Below are 580 nucleotides of genomic sequence, written 5' to 3' on the forward strand. Positions count from 1 at the left end.
GCATGTTTCTGGCGTTGAACGCCAGTTTCATGCTTGTTACTGGCGTTCAGCGCCAGCTTTTTCTCTAGGCACATTCCTGGCGTTCAGTGCCAGAATGTTGCTTGTTTCTGGCGTTCAGCACCAGTTTCATGCTCTGGTCTGGCATTGAACGCCAGCCAGATGCTCCTTACTAGCGTTGAACGCCAGTCTGTGCTTCATCCAAGGTGTGATTTTTTTCTTCTGCTGTTTTTGATCCTGTTTTTAATTTTTATATTTTTTTCGTGACTCCTCATGATCATGTACCTAATAAAACACAAAATAACAATAAAATAAGAATTAGATAAATAAAATTGGGTTACCTCCCAACAAGCGCTTCTTTAATGTCAATAGCTTGACAGTGGCTCTCATGGAGTCACAAAGGTGATCGGGTTAATGTTGTATAGTCCCAACACCAAACTTAGAGTTTGGATATGGGGTCTTAACACCAAACTTAGAGTTTGGTTGTGGCCTCCCAACACCAAACTTAGAGTTTGACTGTGGGGGCTCTTCTTGACTCTGAACTGAGAGAAGCTCTTCATGCTTACTCTCTTTTGTCACAGAG

Source organism: Arachis duranensis, chromosome 9 (assembly GCF_000817695.3).
Source record: "Arachis duranensis cultivar V14167 chromosome 9, aradu.V14167.gnm2.J7QH, whole genome shotgun sequence".
NCBI lineage: Eukaryota > Viridiplantae > Streptophyta > Magnoliopsida > Fabales > Fabaceae > Arachis > Arachis duranensis.